The 21,283-nt window shown below is 49.7% G+C and overlaps 1 protein-coding gene across 1 annotated transcript in view; it reads left to right on the top strand.

Moving 5' to 3' along the window:
* Positions 1-21,283, top strand: part of ECE1 (endothelin converting enzyme 1) — a 121,194-nt gene that overhangs the window by 37,984 nt on the left and 61,927 nt on the right. The window lies entirely within an intron of this gene.

Genomic DNA, 21,283 nt, shown 5'->3' with positions numbered 1-21,283 from the left:
CGGATGAATGCTGACATTCCCAGCTTCTCAGCGGCTCCGTATGTCTGGACATGGGGGAAGATGGATTTAGGGAGGACGACCCTGGGCCAGCCCCGGCTCAGTGTCCAGCAGCCCCTATGGCGGGCACACCCCAGCCTGCCCTCATGGTGTCTGTGGGTGTTTGCTGCTGTTTCCCAGCTCGGAGTTTTGCATTTTTGCAGTCGTGCATGGAGGCTAACATAGATTTTCCCCTGTGCTCAGCGGCCTTCCCTCTCAGACAGAGTTGGGCCCAGCCTACTTATCTTTACCAGTGCCCATCACCCTTCCCCCAGTCCAGAGCATCAAAATTTTTTTGGGGGGGGGCATGCCATGCGGCATGTGGAATCTTAGTTTCCCAACCAGGGATTGAACTTGTGCCCCCTGCGCTGGAAGCTCAGAGTCTTAACCACTGGACCACCAGGGAAGTCCTCCAGAGCATCTTCACAAACGAGTCTAACAGAAATGTCCTCAACCGCGCCTTCCACCGTTCGCATGCCTCCCTCTTGTTCTAGGATTCAGGGTGGGACTGCTGACCCATCCGTCCCCCTGCAGGTCTCTTCTTGGCTCCTGGGCCTCTGAGCACCCCAAGAGGTGCCCAGTCCCAGGAGGGAGGGAGAGATGGGTACGTCGCTATCTGTGCAGACAATACCGAGGCTCCGGGGGGAGGTTTGCTGGAAGCCCTGCGCTGGCAGTGGCCAGAGGCAGAGTTCAAACCCAGGTCTCAACATGTGCTGCTTGTTTTCATTCATTCATTCGTTCGGCTCAGTTGCTGACCAGCTGCTGTGTGTCAGACACCGCACAGGGCTCACGGTGCCTGCCCTGGCTGGGGGCCCAGAGTTACCCGGCGACAGAGCCAGCTACCCCCGTGCTGTCCGCTGGGACTCCGTGACATGGAACTGTTCTACGTCTGTGGCTGCTAACCGTGTCTGACTACAGGACATGTGAAATGTGACTAGTGCAAATGTGGAGCTGAATTCTTTTTTTAAAAAATTAATTTATTTATTTTAATTGGAGGCTAATTACTTTACAGTATTGTAGTGGTTTTTGCCATACATTGACATGAATCAGCCATGGGTGGACATGTGTCCCCATCCTGAGCCCCCCTCCCACCTCCCTCCCCATCCCATCCCTCAGGGTCTTCCCAGTGCACCAGCCCCGAGCGCCCTGTCTCATGCATCCAACCTGGACTGGTGATCTGTTTCACATGTGATAATATACATGTTTCAGTGCTATTCTCTCAGATCATCCCACCCTCGCCTTCTCCCACAGAGTCCAAAAGACTGATCTTTGTATCTGTGTCCCTTTTGCTGTCTCGCATATAGGGTCATCGTTACCGTCTTTCTAAATGGAATTGAATTCTTAATTTTGACTTTAGTAGCCACATGTGACTCACGGCTACTGGGTTGGACATTATGGATATGACAGTCCCCTGAGGAGCAGTCCTTCGCGGCCTTGGATGGTGGGTCTCAGACTCAAACATGAGCAGGGGGACCGCGTTGATTTCCCAGGGGGCAGCTTAGGGTCTGTCTCCTTTCCCAGTTGTCAGTATGTTAAACTCACAGGTGTTTGCTTCACACCCACAAAGGAGTCAGTCACTGTTTTCTCTGAAATGCAAGACCCTCCTAACCCATCATGCAGTCTTCCCTGGGTTTTTTTTTTCTCGTTATTGCGGTGTAACTTATATAGAGTAAAATCGCACAGTCCAGAAGCAAACGGTTTGACGAGTTTTGACAACTGTCGACACCCGTGTAACCCCAGTGGCATCAAGATAGACACAGCCGGAACGTTTCTGCTTTCCCAGACAGCTCCCTCCTGCTCCTCCCAGTGAGTCCTGTCTTCAGAGCAACTGCCGTGCTGACGTCTGTCACCTTAGATTAGTTTTGCCTGTTTTTAAGCCTCAGAGCAATCATTTTTGCACTTTTGACTGAGACGAGGTTGTAAGAAATACGTCCCTTTGTTGGAGACACAGAGCATGATGGAAAACGGCAGCTGAACCTGGGTCCCAGCGAGGAGGATTCCAGAATGTGGGGGCCTGGGGCTTGTGGCCAGTCCAGAGGGGGCAACCACCCTTCAGCTCGAGCTGGCTGTGGCTACTTGAGAATGTGGGCCCAGCGCTTCCAAGTCTTTTTTTTTTAATCCTTTTTTTCCCCTTTTTTTTTCTTCTTCGCCAAGTCGTTTTTAAAGGAAAGCTGAAAATACTGGTTTTCATGTAAAATCTCCTTAATGTCGGCATTTCAAAACGTGTTACAACACTGCCGGCCAGGTAACTCACATCTGTGTGCCAGACTCGCCCTGTGGACTGCCGGGATGTGAGTTCTGCCTTGGGCTCATCAGGATGTTAGTTACCATTCTGTCTGATATCTGTGGCGTGGGCCCTTGGATTCAGGTCTTGTTCCAAGTACTCGATGTTATTAAGTCCTCTAATCCTCTTAATAATTTATTAATTCATCCATTTCACAGATGAGTAAACTGAGCCGCGAGAGGGATTACGTGACTCGCCCAAGGTTACAGGGTACTTGGCTGGCACTTGGACCCTGACTGCCTGCTTTCTGAGTCCCAGCTCTTAACCACTACACGTGCTCCCCCTTGAGGAGCGGGGGCGGAAGGCAGAGCTTCCCCGGGGATGGTTATGCCACTCGGGGTGCAGCTTGGCCAGCCAAGAGCGCTCCCGCCCTAAGCGAGCGGCTGGGGCCCCGCCTGCTGGGCCCACCTGCCTGCCACAGTCCGTGTTCATGTCCGGGCACCTTGACTGTCAGCTGGTGGAGCCCCAGTTTGGCAAAAGTGCTGGGAAAGCAGCCAGGGGTGGGGCTGGCAGGCTGGAAGCCTGGCTGAGGGTATCTGGGAGCGCTGGGCAAGTGGGGACAGAAGCCGCAGTAAGCTGGCAGGGGGAGGGCCCAGGCCTGGAGGGTGACAGGCGCTTGGAGGAGGTGCCAGCCGCGGAACAAGCCCGCTGGCCCGGGTCAGGCCAGGCCGCTGCTACCGGGAGCTGATGGCTGCGGGATCCCCATCCGCTGACGCTACGCTCACGCGGGCCTGTCTCCTGGGGAAGGTCGGGAAGGGGAAGGAAGGGATCCCAAGGCCAGACAAGGCTGCCTTTGCCTTCTCCCCTGGCGCTTCCGCACAGGGGGGAAACTGAGGCCCAGAGAGGGCACCACCAGGACCCAGACCTGGACTTCCGGCTCCCCGTCCTGTCCTCTCTCCGCTCCATTTGGGTCCACGTTCCTCAGGACCCAGAGATGTGGGGCAAGGAGGTCTGTGGGCGCTGGCAGGCAAGCGTTCCAGAAGCCCGAGGCACATGCCAGAGGGAGGCCAGACCCTCCCCTCTGGCCGTTGTCTGTGTCACTGAGCCAGGGCCGGCCCTGTATTAAAGACGTTTTTGCCATTATTATTTTTTTTTCTCCAATTCGATCGTCACACCTCCTGCATAAGGACCTCCTGCATAAGGTAACACAGACTGGGCTCAGCCTCTCAGGCAGCTGGTTCCCCTAAGGTCAAGGATGCTTCCTGAGTAAGACCAAAACACCACATAACGTGGGTGGTACCCCAGAGCTCTCAGAAACCTTTCAGCAGCCCAGCCACCACCACCCCCCGCCCCCACTGCCACACACACACAGGGGAGCCCTCCGGGTCTGGTTCCAGGTCTTGTGCATTTTGAAGGAGCAGCCTGGCCTTGAGGTCCTCTCATCACCTCTCTGAACCTCAGTTTCCTCATCTGTCAAATGGGTACAGTGCTACCTACTATGCAGGGTTGTGATGAGGGCCTGGCATATGATAAGATAGGTGCTCAGTAAACAGGCATCACAGAATCTCTAGGAAACACCTATTGAATTGAATTGAACTTTTAAGGACAGAGGACAGACACATTCCAGGTGTAGCCCAGGAGAGCTTGATCCACACTTTAGTGCAGAACCAAAAACAATCTCAACTACAGCTTTCAGGGGTCCTGTTTTAGAGGGTTAAGAGGAGCCGCTCAGCCCTCTTCAGCTATGTCTACACTGGCAGAAAGCACTAGGGGGCACGTTTGTCATTAGTTTCCCCGCCCCCCCACCCAAGAGCTGCAGACGCTTACTGAGCGCTTGCTGTGTGCCAGGTCCCATGCTCAGCCCTTCCTTTATGTCATCATTTATACAGGAGGAAGTGGGCTTGGTAACTGGACCCTGGACCCTCCACCAGTACGTGGTGGCCTTGAGACCTGAACCTACATAATCTGGCTCCAGACTCTGTGTGCTTAGGAATGGAAAATAATCTACCAGAACTATGTGCAAATATTCACTGGGGGCAGTCTTTCACAGTTCTGAAGCCTTTGTGTGCACGTGACCCCGTTTGGCCCTGGCGTCACTAGAGGAGGACGGTGTTGTCATGCCCATCTTACAGTTGAGGATGCGGAGGCCCCGAGAAGGGTTGCAGGGGGACCGAGGTGGGAATGTGGGTCCATCGCCTGATTCCAATGTTCTTTCTCCTTCTCAGTCACCTCTTGGGGAAACAGTTATCTAAGCTGAGTGGTGACAGCCAGCAGCCCCCAATGAGCTCGACATCGCTGTGGCCCAGCCTGGCCCACCGCCACCATGGACCCACCCTCACTGGGCAAGCACCATCCGAGCCCCAGACCCCATTTCCTGCATCCGTATCCCTTTGATATCAGAGCTTTAGAGCCATTAGCTCTCAGAGAGAAACAGAGATGAGGGATTTTCAGATTCCAGCCCTCAGAACCCCTGAGGAAAGCAGACCCAGGGTCAGGATGTGGGGTTACTGAGTGCATGAGTGGCAGCTCCACTCAGTCTGTTTTGTATTTTGGGTTGCAGTGTTACGTTTTCAAAAAACAAGCAGCTCGGCAGGACCCAGGCCCACACACCAGCAGGCCAGGAGCCCCGGCAGCCAGCTGGGCCCCCACCTGCCAGTGTGGCCACAGTAACTGGCTCTGCCACGCCGAAGGGCTCGCCCAGCCCACGCAGGGGTCCCCACATGACTCTGGTGACTAGTGGGAAGTCTTCTGTTGACTTACAGGACATCTCCCATGACAGGCCACTTTTTCAAAGACTGGGAAATGTAATCAACCTACCTGATACATGGAAATAAAAACAGAAATTAGGTGAAACAAGGCAACAGAGGAATATGTTCCAAACAAAGGAGCAAGGTAAGACCCCAGAGGAAGACCTAAATGAAATGGAGATAGGCAATCTATCCAATAAAAAATTTAAGGAAATGGTCATAAACATGTTCAATAAATATGGGAAAATGGATGAACACAGAAGTTTAAGAAAGAATTAGAAAATGGAAAGGGAAATTGAATAGCTGAACAATACAATTGTTGTTCAGTCAGTAAGTTGTGTCCAACTCTCTGTGACCCCATGGACTGCAGCACACCATGCTTCCCTGTCCTTCACTATCTCTTGGAGTTTGCTCAGATTCATGTCCATTGAGCCGGTGATGCTATCTAACCATCTCATCATCTGCCACCCTCTTCTCCTTTTGCTTTCCATCTTTTCCTGCATCAGGGTTTTTTCCAATGAGTCAGCTCTTTCCATCAGGTGGCCAAAGTAGTGGAGCTTCAGCTTCAGCATCAGTCCTTCCAATGAATGTTCAGGACTGATTTCTTTTAGGATTGACTGGCTTGATCTCCTTGCAGCCCAAGGGACTCTCAAGAATCCTCCAGCACCACATTTCAAAAGCATTAATTCTTCGGCACTCAGTCTTCTTTATGGTCCAACTCTCACATCCATACATGACTACTGGAAAAACCATAGCTTTGACTATATGGACTTTTGTTGGCAAAGTAACGTCTCTGCTTTTTAATATGCTGTCTGGGTTTATCATAGCTTTCCTTCCAAGGAGCAAGCGTCTTTTAATTTCATGGCTGCAGTCACCGTCCACACTGATTTTGGAGCCCAAGAAAATTAAATTTGTCACTGCTTCCACTTTTTCTCCTATTTGCCATGAAATGATGGGACTGGATGCCATGGTCTTAGTTTTTTGAATGTTGAGTTTTAAGCCAGCTTTTTCACTCTCATGAAACCTCATCAAGAGACTCTTTAGTTCCTCTTCACTTTCTGCCATTAGAGTGGTATCTGCATATCTGAGGTTATTGCTATTTCTCCCAGCAACCTTGACTCCAGCTTGTGCTTCATCCAGTCTGGCATTTCACATGATGTACTCTGCATATCAGTGACAGGGTGACAGTATACAGCCTTGATATACTCCTTTCCAAGTTTTGAACTAGTCAGCTGTTCCATGTAAGGTTCTAACTGTTACTTCTTGACCTGCTTACAGATTTCCCAGAGACAGGTAAGGTGGCCTGGTATTCCCATCTCTTTAAGAATTTTCCAGTTTGTTGTGACCCACACAATCAAAGACTTTAGTGTCGTCAATAAAGCAGAAATAGGTGTTTTTCTGTAATTCCCTTGCTTCCTCTATGATCGGTGAATGTTGGCAATTTGATCTCTGGTTCCTCTGCCTTTTCTAAACCCAGCTTGTACATCTGGAAGTTCTCGGTTCATGTACTGCTGTAGCATACCTTGAAGGATTTTGAGCATAATCTTACTAGTATGTGAAATACTAATACTAATACTTGTACGATAGTTTGCGCATTCTTTGGCATTACCCCTCTTTGGGATTGGAACGAAAACTGACTTTTTCTAGTCCTCTGGCCACTGCTGAGTTTTCCAGATTTGCTGACATGTTGAGTGCAGCACAAAAACAGCATCATCTTTTAGGATTTTAAATAGCTCAGCTGGAATTTCCTCACCTCCATTAGTTTGTAGTAATGCTTTCTAAGGCCCACTTGACTTCATACTCCGGATGTCTGGCTCTAGGTGAGTGACCACACCATCATGGTTATCTGGGTCATTAAGACCTTTTTTGTGTAGTTCATCTGTATATTTTTGTCACCTCTTCTTAATCTTTCTGCTTCTTTTAGGTTCTTGCCATTTGTGTCTTTTATCATGCACATCCTTTCATGCAATATTCCCTTGATATCTCCAGTTTTCTTGAAGAGAGCTCTAGTCTTTTCCATTCTGTTGTTTTCCTTTACTTCTTTGTTCATTTAATAAGGCCTTCTGATCTCTTCTTGCTAGTCTCTGGAACTCTGCATTCATTTGGGTATATATTTCCCTTTCTCCTTTGCTTTTAAAGTGGAACAATACAATAACCAGAATTAAAAATGAGCTAGAAGGAATCAACAGTAGATTAGATGCCACTAGAGAGTAGCCCGTGCTCACTAGACAAGAGCCCACACAGTGAGAAAGACCAGTACCGCTCCCTCCCCAAAAAAATCCTGAGCAAAATAGCAGATTGAATCCAACAATGCATTAAAAAGATCATACACCATGATTAAGTGGGATTTATCCAGGAATACAAGGGCGGTTCAATATTTGCAAATCATTCAATGTTATACATCAAATTAACCAATTGAAGAGTAAAAATCATATGATAACCTCAATGCTGCTGCTGCTAAGTCACTTCAGTCATGTCCGACTCTGTGTGACTCCATCGACGGTGGTCCACCAGGCCCCTCTGTCCATGGGATTCTCCAGGAGCATAAAAAGTTTTTGACAGAATTCAACATCCATTTATGATTAAAAAAAAAGTCTCAACAAAGTGAGTATAGAGGGACCATGTCTCAGTATAATAAAAGACATATATGACAAGCCCACTGCTAACATCATACTCAATGGTGAAAATCTGAAAGCATTTCCTCTAAGATCAGGAACAATACCAAATGCCCACTCTTACCACTGTTATTCAACATAGCATTGGGACTCCTAGCCACAGCAATCAGACAAGAAAAAGAAAAGGAATCCAAACTGGAAAGAAAGAAATAAGGCTATCACTGTTTGCAGATGACATAACACCATATATAGAAAATCCTGAAGATTTCATTTAAAAAAAAAACTATTAAAACCAACAAATGAATTTAGTAAAGTTGTATGATACAAACTTAATATTAAGTAATCTATTGTGTTTCTGTGCAGTAACAATGAATTATCAGAAAAAGAAATTAAGAAAACCGTCCTGTTTGCAATTACATCCAAAAGTAAAATACCTAGGAATAAATTTAACCAAGGTAGTGAAAGACCTGTACACTAAAAACCGTAAGGCACTGATGAAATAAATTGAAGAAGACACCAAAAATGGAAAGATACACCATGCTTATGCACTGGAAGAATTACTGTTGTTAAAATGATCATACCACTCAAAGCAATATACAGGTTCAATGAAATCCCTATCCAAATACCAGTGGCATTTTCACAGAACTAGGTAATTCTAAAATTTGTCTTGAAATACAAAAGACCCCCAAAATAGTCAAAATAATCTTGGGGAAAAAAAGCACAAAACTAAAGATGTCATCCTCTCTGACTTCAAACTACAACAAAGCTACAGTAATCAAAACAATATGCTGCTGCTGGTGCTGCTAAGTCGCTTCAGTCGTGTCCGACTCTGTGCGATGCCATAGACGGCAGCCTGCCAGGCTTCCCCATCCCTGGGATTCTCCAGGCAAGAACACTGGAGTGGGCTGCCATTTCCTTCTCCAGTGCATGAAAGTGAAGTCGCTCAGTCCTGTCTGTCTCCTAGCGACTCCATGGACTGCTGCCTACCAGGCTCTGCCTTCCATGGGATTTTCCAGGCAGGAGTACTGGAGTGGGGTGCCATTGCCTTCTCCCAAAACTATGATACTGATGCAATACAGACACACTGATCAATGGAACAGAATTGAGAGTCCAGAAAGAAGCCCACACTTACATGGTCAATTAATCTATGACAAAGGAGGCAAGAATACACAATGGGGAAAAGACAGCCTCTTCAATAAACAGTGTTGGAAAACTGGACATGGAAAAGAATCAAACTGGGTTACTTTCTCACACTGTATACAAAAAAATAAACTCAAAATGTGTTAAAGATTTAAATGTAAGACCTGAAACTATAAAACTCCTAGAAGAAAACATAGGTAGTATGCCCTTTGACTTTTTTTTAGGAGTATTCTTTGGATCTGTCTCCTCAGGCATAGGAAACAAAAGTAAATAAGCGACTGGGAACACATCAAGTGAAAAGCTTTTGCATGGTCAGTGAAACTGCCAGTAAAATGAAAATGAAAATTTCTCTGAGTGGGAGAAATTGTTTGCATATGATATATCTGAAAGGTTAATACCAATATATATAAAGAACTCATACAACTCAACATTGAAAAAGCAAACACCTGGGTTAAAAAATGGGCAGAGGACCTGAATGGTCATTTTTCCAAAGACATACAGCTGGTCAACTGACACATGAAAAGAACGCCCAACATCACTAATCAGCAAAGAAATGCAAATCAAAACCACAGTAATATATCACTTTATACTTGCCAGAATGACTTTTATAAAAAATGCAACATGGAGAAGGAAATGGCAGCCCACTCCAGTATTCTTGCCTGGAAAAGTCCATGGACAGAGGAGCCTGGCGGGCTGCAGTCCATGGGGTTATATGACTGAGCATGGAGGTGGAGGGAGATGGGTTGGTAGCAATAAAGTGGTAGAACTAAAAAAAAAAATGCAACAAATAAACATTGGCAAGGATGTAGAGAAAAGGGAACCTTTGTGCGTTGTTAGTGGGAATATAAATTGGTGTAGCCTCTATGAAAAAGTATTAAGGTTCCTCAAAAAATTAAAAATAGAAGTACCATGTTATCCACTCCTGGATAGTTTTCTGAAGAAAACAAAAACACTAACTTGAAAAGATATATGCACCTCAGTGTTCATTGCAGCATTATTTAAAATAATCAAGATATGGAAGCAACCTAGGTACCCATTGATAGTTGGATGGATAAAGAAGATGCGGCACGTATATATGCACATGTGTGTATATATGTATATATACAATGGGATATTACTTAAAAATGAAATCTTGCCGTTTGTGACAATATGAATGGACTTAGAGGGTATTATGCTAGTAAAATAAGTCAGATAGAGAAAGACAAATACAGTGTGATTTTACTTACATTTTAAAAAATGAATAAATGTATCAAAAAGAAACTGAGTCATAGATACAGAGAGCAAACAGGTGGTTGCCAGAGGGGAGGCAAGTAGGGGAAAATGAGTGAAACAGGTGAGGGTGATTAATAGTACAAACCTGCAGTGACAAATGAGTCTTGGGAATGAAGTGTATAACATGAGGAATAGTCAATAATATTGTGATCATTTTGCACGGTGACTGATGTTAACTACACATTGTGGTGATCATTTTGCAACGTATAGAAATAGCAAATCATTATATTGTAGGAACTAGTAATAACAGCGTTTGAGTCAATTATACTTTTTGAAAATATTAGAATAAAATTGGATGTGTTAACTCAAAATAACATTAGTAAATAAAGGACTCTACAGGGTTAAAAATGCATATGCTTTCAAACCACTGTTTAAATCCAGCAATTACTTCCCCATTTTACAGATGGAAAAAGTGACTCCAAAGCATGTGCTTTTCCCATAAATGATGATAAGATTCAGGCATGTTCCAAGTTTCTTAACTTACTTAACCCTTACAACCCTGAGGACGATAGTTGTCTCCATCTTACTGATGAGGACACTGAGGCTCAGATGGTTAAGGGCCCTGCCTCCCAAGTTCACACCTTCAGCCACTCCCAGCCTGACAGGCATACCTCTTTTTGTCTTGGAGAGGGGAAACGACTTGCCGAGGCCCAGGGTGAGGCAGTGTCAGAAATGGGTCCGGGATATAGATCTGCCTCCCAGCCCACGCCCTGGTTACCTGCCGTGGTCCAGGACGTCTCTGGACTGGAGTTGGAGATGACAGGCCTGTGCGGAGCCTGGCTCTGTTCTGCACTGGCTGTGTGACTGTGCCCCTGTGAACAGACCTCTCTGAGCCTGCTCCCTCTCCCTGGAAAGGGAGTGACAGGGCCCACGGCATGGAGTTTATCATGAAGTCTAAATAGGACCATCCACATTAGTAAGTCTACCCAGGGCCTGGCGCCAGCTGAGGACCCTGGTCACCCTCAGTTCAGGGATCCGAGGGATCCCCAAAGCTTCCTGCCCCACCCGCCTCCTCCCTGCCTTCTCCCCAGCCCTCTCCCGCCCACCTGTGTAACACAGATACTAATTACAGCCATTTCCAGGAACCGCTTCCTGCTTGAGCCTAATTAGGCAGTGCAGTCATCACCATTATAAATGTCACTAAGTGAGACGGATTAACTTTGTCCTAGGCTTTGTGTGATTAGATCAGCAAATGCTGAGGCACAGTTGGCATTCCCAGCCTGAGACTTACCCAGCCTGCTCATCCCACACAGCTTAGGGCCTGCTCCAAGTGTCTGGTCAGTCTCAGCACCCCTGATGGCTTGGTGATAACAGCAGGCAACTCGGCCCCTGGGACTTCCCTGGTGGTCCTGTGGTTAAGACTCCGCGCTTCAAATGCAGGGCATGGGGTTTGATCCCTGATCAGGGAACTAAGATCCCACATGCTGCACTGTACAGCCAAAAAAGTTTCTTTAAAAAGTGGACAATTCAGCCCCTTTGACCTGACTGAGAGGCGGTGCCTGAAGTGGAAGGACAGAGCAGGTTGGCGCTGCCTTCATATTTGTCATAATGGCAAAACCACGGGCTTTGCAAATAGACACATCTGGGCTGCAGCCCGGGCTTCGTTAGGTACCAGCTGTGTGGCTCTGGGGCAAGTCACTGACCCTTCTTGTACCACAGTTGTTTTACACTGTGTAATTGGGAGTTAAGGTTAAATTACACTGTGTAATGTCAAGTTGCAGCACGGTGCCTGGCATGCCATGGGTCCTCCCAGGTCCTCCCCTTCCCGTCTTCCATCATCTTCAGTGTGAAGAGCCAGCCCCTTCTGAACCCACCGCCCGACAGTAACATCACCTGAGCTCTACTTGTCTGTGAGGCACTGGGCTTTAGGCATCTTATTTAATGCATATAAAGACCCTGGGACTTCCCTGGTGGTTCAGACGGTAAAGAATCTGCCTGCAGTGCGGGAGACCTAGGTTTGATCCCTAGTTCTGGAAGATCCCCTGGAGAAGGGAATGGCTACCCACTCTGGTATTCTTGCTTGGGAAATCCCATGGACAGAGAAGCCTGGTGGGCTCCAGTCCAAAGGGTCACAAAGAGTTGGACATGACTAAAGTAACTTAGCAGGCATGCATAAAGACCCTGTGAAGCAGATATCACAATCATTTGATAGGAGAGAAAACGGAAGTACAGAAAGCTCTGTCAAGGTCACACAGCTGCAGTTGGCTGCTGGTCACTCTGTTGGGATGAGACGCTAGAAGCCTGTGTAGCTGTCTTCAGGGATCACAGTAAAGTCCAAGAAGGCTGCCTGTAGGAAGATGCATCTGAGCTGAGGGGTTAGACAGGGGAAGAAGGAGAGGAAAAGCCTCCCAGACAGGAGACAATGGTTATGCCAAGGCCTCGAGGAGAAAGCACAGTGTATTTAGGGGCCTGACTATTCATTTTATACTGAGATTCAGGCATCAGTGGGAGGCTGGAGAGGATCCAGGAGCAGACTGAGAGGTGGGCGGAGGTTGGGAGCCCCACCAAGACTCACGCTTTCTCCTACCAGTTCCGGGGAAACTTCGTGAGAAGGAGGAGAGTGACTGGATCATATCAGTTAGTTTAAACAGTTCTGCTGGAGCCAGCGGGAGGTGGCGGACTCGGGGGAGTGAGGGGTTCTAAATCAGGGAAGGCTTCTGGGCAGAGGAGGGGCAGAACCAAGTGGGCCTGGACAGAGGGGCAGAGATGGAGGCAGGCAGGTGGGGTGGAGAGAGGTGAGGTGGAAGCCTCACAGGGGGCTGGACAGTCAGCAGGATGGTAGGGGCCTGTGTCGAGGAGTCAAGAAGAGGCTGCCGGCCAAGCTGGGCTTGGGTGTGGGCTGGCCGCCCCGGCAGGCGCTGGGGTGCAGTCCCCTGAAGGCTCTCAGTGCCTCCCGGGGCCCCTGGGCAGGTGAGTCAACACCAGGCCAAGTGGGTGAGTGTTTTCCAGCTCCCTGCATGTGTGGGCTGGTCTCCGACTGCCAGCATGTGAGGGGGAGCCCAGCCTGGGACTCTGGTCCCAGCCTAGGGTGACTGACTCATGGACTGGCAGAGCTGCAGCCTTCTCCCTGGAGGTGGTGAGCAGCCTTGACCTCCCGTGTAAGCTCTGTGCCCTTGACCTTCCGGTCTTTCTCCCCTTTAGGCCTCCCTGAACTCCTAACTGCCCCTCGGTCCTGCTCACCTTCCCCTTCTCCACGCTCAGGCCTCCGGCCCCACCCGGCCCCACGTGCAATCCCTCTCCCCCACCCCACCCCTGGTTTTGTTCCTCTATTTCCCACGGCAGCCCGTCGTCTCCAGAAGTCGACCTAGAGAGCCAGGCTGCAGGGTAGCACGGGGAAGGAGGAAGAGGATCTCAGAGGGTCAGGAGGATCTGGGTTGGAGTCCCAGCTCAGCCCCAAGGGCAAGAGGCTTCCTGCCTCTGTCCTGTCTCTTCATCCATGAAACGGGTCCCTGGCTTTGTTCCACAGGGTGACGCATCGTGAGACACAAATGAGACCAAGGTATAAAGGAGCCTTGAGAATCGGGCGGTGCTGGGCTTGTGGTGGTGTCAACAACTTTGTTTTCTGGTTTAGGGGCAGCTAGTTATTTTTTTTAAATAAACATTTTATTTTAGAACTGTTTTAGATATATAACATCATTGGGAAGATTGAAGAGAGTTTCTTTACACTCCACACCCGGTTCCCCTATTATTTACATATGACATGGTACATTTGTCAATTGATGAACTAACACTGATACATTGTTGCTAACTAAAGTCTTTTATGCCTTTTTTTTTTTTTTTTTTTTTTTTTTGACCCTGCTTTGAGGGATCCTAGAGCCTGGACCAGAGATGGAATAAACCCAAGCCCCCTGCACTGGCTGCGTGGAGTCCCAACTACTGGTCCACCAAAGAAGTCTCTTAATTTGTCTTTTTTTTTTTTTAATTTTTTTTTTTTTTTTGCCACGTCACATGGCTTGTGGGATCTTGGTGCCCCTGGGGATTGAACCCTGGGTCACAGCATTGGAAGCACCGAGTCGTAAGCACCTGCCTGCCAGGGACTTCCCTCAGCTGTCTTTAAGTTTCTGCCTGAGGTCCTTTTTCTGTTCCAGGATCCCACCGAGCATGGACTGTGCTTAGTTGATCAGTTGTGTCCAGCTATTTGCAACCCCTCGGACTGCAGCCCGCCAGGCAGCTCTGTCCATGGGGATTCTCCAGGCAAGAATACTGGAGTGGGTAGTCTATCCCTTCTCCAGGGAATCTTCCTGACCCAGGAATCGAATCGGGGTCTCCTACATTGCAGGCACATTCTTTACCAGCTGAGCTACCAGGGAAGCCCCCCACCAAGCATAGTCCATTACTTTTAGTTGCTGTGTCTCCTTAAGTTCATCTTGACTGTGGCTGTTGCTTTGGGGAGGAAAGCACAGAGGTAAAGTACCATTTGCATCCCATCATGTCAGGAGTACATCCTATCCTTCAGTGATTGGAGTTATCCTTGTGGACTTTAGCCTTGATCACCCAGGAAAACAGTTGTTTTTGCCTTGAGTAGGGCAGCAGAGCGAGATGCACAACAAACGTGAACTGAGCTAAAGCCAAGGTCAGAAAACCTGGACGGGTGCAGAAGCAAATGGGAAAGCTGAGGAAGGAGAATAAACAAAAGCGTCTCATCAGGCTGCAGTGTCTCCCCCCAAGTGCCAGGTCACTTGGGGATGGGATGCTCGGTGCCAGGCAGTTCATTTCAGCTCATTACATCTTTTCAGGGACTCCCCTGGTGGTCCAGTGGCTAAGACTCCACACTGCCAACGCAGGGAGCCTGGATTCAATCCCTGGTTGGGGAACTAGATCCCACATGCCACAACTAAGAGTTCATATGCTGCAACTAAGACCAGTGCAACCAAATAAATAGATTTTAAAAAAAATCTTTACACTGAACCATTTTATAGACGAGGAAGCCAAGGCCTTAGGAGGGGAATGCCATGGTCACATGACCTAGGGAACCTGGGTTTGGGCCCAGGTCTTCACTGCTTCATTCCTGCTGTTGAAAAAATACGTCGACGCCGCAGTCCCAGGAGAGTCCAGTCAGGGCAGGGGTGTTTCATGATGCAGATTGTTTCAAACTCACTTTATTCCAAAAAAGATTCATGATGGGCTGTAACTAAACACATTCAATCAAATGATGCACAGAAGAAATGAAAAATCAGGAGCAGGGAAAATAGAGCAGAAAATGCGGACAAGGACAAAGCCGAACATAAAGGCCAGAAAAGTGCTTGATTTGGCTGTGAGCTCCCTCAGCTAATTCCTGTAATTCTTATCAAAGAGCTAAGAAGCAATTCACTCCTCCGGGAACGTTGTGGTAAATTTAAAAAGGACTTAATCACATGGAGGGGCTTCCCAGCGGTTCCAGTGGCTAAGACTCTGTCCTCCCAATGCAGGGAGCCTTGGTTTGGTCCCTGGTCAAGGAACTAGACCCCACATGCTACAACTAATGGTTCTCATTTGCTGTCACTAAAGATCCTACGTGCTGCTGTTAAGACTAAAGATCTCGAGGGCTGCAACAAAGGCCTGGCACAGCCAAATGAATAAATATTTAAAACAAGAAAGAAATTAAGCACATGGAAATTTCTCATGTAAAAGACACTGGGCAATGTTATAGATCATGTAACAGCAGTAGTAGATGTTACCTGCTGTCATCTTCAGGAGTGATGGCTATATTTTTACTATATGCTCCTTTGTTGTCCTATTTGAATTTTACTTGTCATCAAGAAACTCAACCCTGTTTCTTCTTCACTGAAGTCACAGATGCCTTTGCCCGAGTGAAAATCTTGGATACAAATTAACCAGTTATCTATATACTAGGTTCTGTGTTGGATAGCAGGGATGGAGGGAAATAACGGAATTGTTGCCCATCCCCCAGGTCCATCCCTGTGATGAAGACACCTGGACAAACGCCTGAATGAAATGCAGGTGCTGTGCTTGGGGTACACCAGAGGGGCGGGTATAATCCCCTCTGACTGGAGGGGAGGGGGGACTTCCTGGAGGAAGAGGTAGGCTAGACATGGAGATCAGCAGCTGTGGTGGAGAGAGCATAGTCTTGTATTATTTTGGCAGCATCGAGTCTTAGTTGTGGCACTTGGGGTCTAGTTCCCTGACCAAGCATCAAACCCAGCCCCCCTGCATTGGGAGTGCAGAGTCTTAGCCACTGGACCACCAGCGAGTCCCAAGGTGGGGACTTGGGGGAGAGGGTACCAGTCATAGGTCCCTTGAGGGTGGGGAGCGAGTGCTCTCCCCCAAGCTTACAGCCTGGGGCCTGACCGGCATCACGGACTCAGCGAACTCCTTTGGGAGGTCAGCACCCACAGGGACAGCTCGGGGGTCAGGGTGACAGCCGTACACCTGCGAGGTGTGTGCAGGGTGAGTCTGGGGAGGCAGGTTTGGGCCAGTTCAGGGGAGTCCTTGCATGTCAAGCTAAGGAGTTTGGATTTTGTTTTTAGGCAGTGGGGATCAATCGGAGGCTTCTGAGTCCCGTGATGATACAAATGGTAACAGTGAACCCTTAGTGGGAATATGCCTGGTGCCCAGCACTGCTCTAAGCACTTTATTTATTTATTTATTTATTTATTTATTTTTAAGCACTTTATTTTTAAGTTTTAGGTTTTTAAAATTTTTATTTTGGGCTGCACTGGGTCTCTGTTGCTAGGCACAGGCTTTCTTTAGTTGCAGCGTGCAGGGGCCACTCTTCTTTGCAGTACGCATGCCTTATTGCAGTGGCTTCTCTCATAGAGGCGGTGGGCTCTGGGGAATGCAGGCTTCAGTAGTTGTAGCACACAGACTTAGTTGCTCCACAGCATGTGGAATCTCCCCTGACCAGGGATCGGAACCGTGTCCCCTGCATTGGCAGGCGGATTCTTAACCACTGGATGACCAGGGAAGTCCCTAAGCACTTCATATTAACTAAGTGTCACGACAGCCCTGTGAGGGAGGTGTTATTGTTATCATCCCCGTTTTACAGGTGAGACTGCCAAGGTGGGGAGGCTGAGTCACTTGTCCAGGCTCACACAGCTGGGACATGGCGTAGTGAGGCTCTGAACTGAAGCTTGGAACTAGAGCTTTTCCTCGCTCTATTATTGTCCTTGTTAAACATAAGTATTTAACTAACATAAAAGACGGAGAAGGAAATGGCAACCCACTCCAGTATCCTTGCCTGGAGAACCCCAGGGACAGAGGAGCCTGGTGGGCTGCCGTCTATGGGGTCGCACAGAGTCGGACACGACTGAAGCGACTTAGCAGCAGCAACATAAAGTATGAGTGTGTGTTAGGTGGGCTTCCCAGGTGGTGCCAGCAGTAAAGAGTCCACCTACCAACGCAGGAAGTGGAGTGAAAGTCGCTCAGTCATGTCCGACTCTTCGTGACCCGATGGACTGTATAGCCTGCCAGGCTCCTCTGTCCGTGGAATTCTCCAGGCCAGAATACTGTTGTGGGTCGCCTTTCCCTTCTCCAGAGGACCTTCCCAACCCAGGGATCGAGCCCAGGTCTCCCGTATTGCAGGCGGATTCTTTACCCTCTGAACCACCAGGGAAGCCAACTACAGGAGACACAGGAAACACGGGTTCAATCCCTGGGTTGGGAAGATCCCCTGGAGAAGGGAATGGCTCCCCTCTCCAGTATTCTTGCCTGGAAAATTCCACGGACAGCGGAGCCTGGAGGGCTACAGTCCCTGGGCTTGCATAGAGTCAGATACAACTGAACACACGTAGACGTAAGGATTCAACAGATCCCAACTAGTTACTGGCATAAAAGGCAAGAACTGATGGGGGCTCTGGCCACATAGGGCAGCATCTCTGAGAAGCTGAGACTTGGAAACAGAATGTGAAAACGACTTGTGGGCTGTGGTCAGGGAGTCCCAAGCCTCCGAATTTCACCCACAGCTGCTCTTTTTTTTTTTTTTTTTGCCTCTGACGAGCTCTCAGTTTCTTGGAACATCCCCCTCCTTTGGGCAAACCAACACAAAAACCATCAGAGTGACTCACATGATTAGGAAAGATGACCTGGTGGGATCACCCCCGGTGCCACTGAGCCCAGAGGCCTCTGTCATCAGAAACAGGAGCGTTTATAACACTTCTCGTTTCTGTTTCAGCCCAGGCCTTTGATTTCCACAGGGTGGGGTTTCCAGAGCCGGGCACCATCACAGCCTCCATCTGTCTCTCTTTCATCACTGTGTCTGTGATGGATCTGGAGACCGTGGTTCCCACTTCTCCGCTCCTGGTCTCCACCCAGCGTTTCTCACGAACTCCAGGCCCTCACTTCTCATCCACGGCTCAGCGGGGGCCGGGAGAGGAGCGTGCAGATCAGGGTAGCATCTCCCCAGAAAGCCACCGTTGTTCGTCCCTTTCCTAAAGCTCCCTGGCTGTGGGTGTCCTCATGACCACAAACGAGGCCATCAGGGAGAACAGCTCTGGCTGGCCTGCCACTCACTGCCCCTGAAGGCAAGGCCATCCCCGCCTGGAGCAGCAGCTCCCCTTCTGCAAAGAGCAGGAGGCCAGGAGGCCCCACGGTCCAGGTCCTGCTCTGCCGCGCAGGAGCTGAGCGCCCGGGCTTCTCTGCAGGCGGGGTGGTGGGCTGAGGCAACCAGGACTCCCATCCCGGTTCTCTGGCTCTCTAGCCAGGGAGGGGACTGGGGGGAGGGCTGGGGGGAGCGGGGAGAGGGTGCTGATGCCTCCCCCATGCTCACTCTCCTCTGCCAGGTGGAAGTGGGAGGTGGAGATCCCACCGCACCGGGCTTCCCCGGGGTCAGGAGGGGTACGGATGCCTGGGGCCCAGCGGCTCAGCGTTGGTTGATGTGCCTCGCCCCCTCCCACATCTTCCGTGAGAGGGAAGTGATACCTGCTGAGGCCAGGGCTTTGGTGGGTGTGGGGATCCAACAAGACAGTGAGCGGAGGGCCCCACCCAGAATCGGGCAGGTAAGAGACAGGGCTCCCCCCACCCAGCCGCCCCCCCACACCCCTTGTTGGAATGCCACCTGCTGACTGGGGCCCACGGTGCTCCCCACGGATGGAGACGGCTTAGCCATTCCCACGTCCGAGGTGGCTTCTGTTTCACTCCCCGGCCCCAGGGCAGGCGGCATTTCGAGAAGGTCCCCTCATCTTTTGTGTGCTGAAAAATAAACAGCTCTCCTCAGATTTCTACTCCAGAGATGGGTGAGCTTCCTAGGTGAGCTTCCGTGGTCATCCCTGCATAGACAGCCCTGGGATGGGCTGCCAGCCTCCTCCCTCGCCTCTCACTTTCGCGCAGATGCCGGTGGAAGCTCCAGCCCCACTCTAGGCTTTTGGGGGCATAGGGCCTCGCAGGACCAGTCCTCCCTTCAAGGTTCCCCTAGTTAAGGTGCTGTGTGCATCACTAGAAGGAAACCCGGGATGTGGGGAGGGGCGGGGGAAGGCCGAGGACACGGCGCAGGGGGCCTGAGGCTGCCTGGGGTCAGAGAAGGCTGGGCAGGAGAGCTTTCCAGAAGGACTGATCTCTGAGTTGAGACGGAAGGAGGAGAAGCCATTGCTTCACTGCACCTGGGCCAGTTACTTCCCCAAACCTCGGTTTCAGGTTCTGTAAGAGAGACTGATGATACCTCCTTCCGCGCGAACAGCAAACAGTGAGAGGCTTCAGTGAGATGCTGAGTGTAAAAGAACCGACAGATACCTCGTCCGTCTAAGCGCCCAGGAAACAGTAGCTGCCTGCCGTGCCAGGCATGGAAGGTGTTTGGTGACTTGAATTTCTTTTTCAAGGGTCTTTTTCCTGGGGCAGTTAACACCTGTTACTTAGTGTAACTGGTTTCCAAAAAAAACCCAGGGTGAAATTAAAACAGCCCATGGCCCTTTCTGTTTCTCCGGGGAGCAATGGGAAGTCCTGCCCCCAGTGGGAGTGGAGCAGAAGACCCCAGAATAAAAATTCTTCCCACGGACCCTGCCTCCCCCAAGGTCCTCAGACATGTTCCCCTTGTCCTTGGGTATTGCAAAATTAGACGCATTTTCAAGGCCCTTCCCCAGAGTAATTTTCACTTCTCCTTTACTTGTTCTTGCATTCATTTTAACAGTGTTTGGAGCGCCTGTGCTATGGCAGCTGATGGGGATTCTGTGTCAGACAAGGTCCCAGCTCTGATAAAGCTCACAATTTTGGTGAGGGGGAAGGAGACAGACGTTAAAAACCAGCATAGATAAGTAACAGACTGCAGCAAAACAGGTTGCCATGATCGATAATTTGGGTTCTGCTCCGGGTGGCTGGGACATTTGAGGGTGTGACGTTTCCGCTGACCTCTATCTGCAACAGAAATCTGCATGGGGGGGCGCAGAGACATGTTCCATACAGAGGGAACAGTGCTATAAAGATCTCGAGGGCAGGAGACACTTGGAGAATCTGAGGAACAGAGGGAGGGCGGGAGAAGCTGGGACCTGAGTCAGCGAGGTGGGTCAGGGGGCAGGGTGGGCAGGGGCCACGGAGGACTGGTAAGGGGACTGTCCCCGCAGAACTGGGAGCAAGGGTAACAGGAGCTGAGTTTCCTGTTGAAGGCTGGGCTCTGGCTGCAGAGCAGGCTGTGAGAAGGCAGGAGGTGAAGCCAGGAGACCTTGGGATCTGTCACCGTGACCATCACCCCAGGTGTCACTCAGCTTTCTCTACCTGCTCCTTCATGCATCTGTGAAGTCAGCTATGGGAGGGAACAGGAGCGTGCTTTGGAAAGCTGAGAAAAATGTGTAAATGCAGGAGGGTTCCAGATCTCACCGGGCATGGATGGTCCTTTGGGAAGCTGCTGAGTAGGCTTTTCTGGGGCCTTGAGGGGCAGGGAGAGCGCCCAGGGCCCACCTCTGAGGGAAGGTGGAGGGAACAGGCCTCTTCTTGGCTGTCGGCTGGCCCCAGAGCCCTTCCTGTTTTGAGGGTAAGATCACACCTTGGAGCCTGGAGCCAAGCATGGGCTTCCCTCCAGCACGCACAGAACATTTTTCATTCTAAGGAGAGTGCTCTGGAATTTTCTGAGATCATCGTGAACTCTGGCTTAAAGACCCCTGAACTAAAGGGAGGCGGAATTGGGGGGGGGGGGGGCACATGCCTTTTTTATTCCCCCTGTGTGTGTGTGTGTGTTTTCCCCCAATCTTTCTCGCTCCCATAGGAGAGGCTGCTCTTGGTGCAGCTCAAGGACAATGGCGAGAAAAACTTCTCTCTTGACCTTTGTGGCCAAACTAGGGACCCTTTCCTAATACCTGGCTTTTGGCATCTGCCACCACGGCTTATAG

The sequence above is a fragment of the Muntiacus reevesi genome, chromosome 3, assembly GCF_963930625.1.
Source record: "Muntiacus reevesi chromosome 3, mMunRee1.1, whole genome shotgun sequence".
Lineage (NCBI taxonomy): Eukaryota > Metazoa > Chordata > Mammalia > Artiodactyla > Cervidae > Muntiacus > Muntiacus reevesi.
The sequence above is the reverse complement of the archived record's forward strand: the minus strand, read 5'-3'. Positions and strand labels throughout refer to the sequence as shown.